Source organism: Lucilia cuprina, chromosome 6 (assembly GCF_022045245.1).
Source record: "Lucilia cuprina isolate Lc7/37 chromosome 6, ASM2204524v1, whole genome shotgun sequence".
NCBI lineage: Eukaryota > Metazoa > Arthropoda > Insecta > Diptera > Calliphoridae > Lucilia > Lucilia cuprina.
Genome location: NC_060954.1, coordinates 7,097,369 through 7,097,603, shown reverse-complemented (window position 1 = coordinate 7,097,603; position 235 = coordinate 7,097,369).

The window sequence follows — 235 nt, the reverse complement described above, 5'->3', positions numbered from 1 at the left end:
GTCTATAGTCTAGTCTATAGTCTAGTCTATAGTCTAGTCTATAGTCTAGTCTATAGTCTAGTCTATAGTCTAGTCCATAGTCTAGTCTATAGTCTAGTCTATAGTATAATATATAGTCTAGTCTATTCTATGGTCTAGCCCATAATCTAGGCTATAGCCTAATATATAGTCTATTAGTCCAGTCTATAGTATTGTCAGTATTTCTTCCTATAGTCTAGTCTAAAGTCTACTCTAT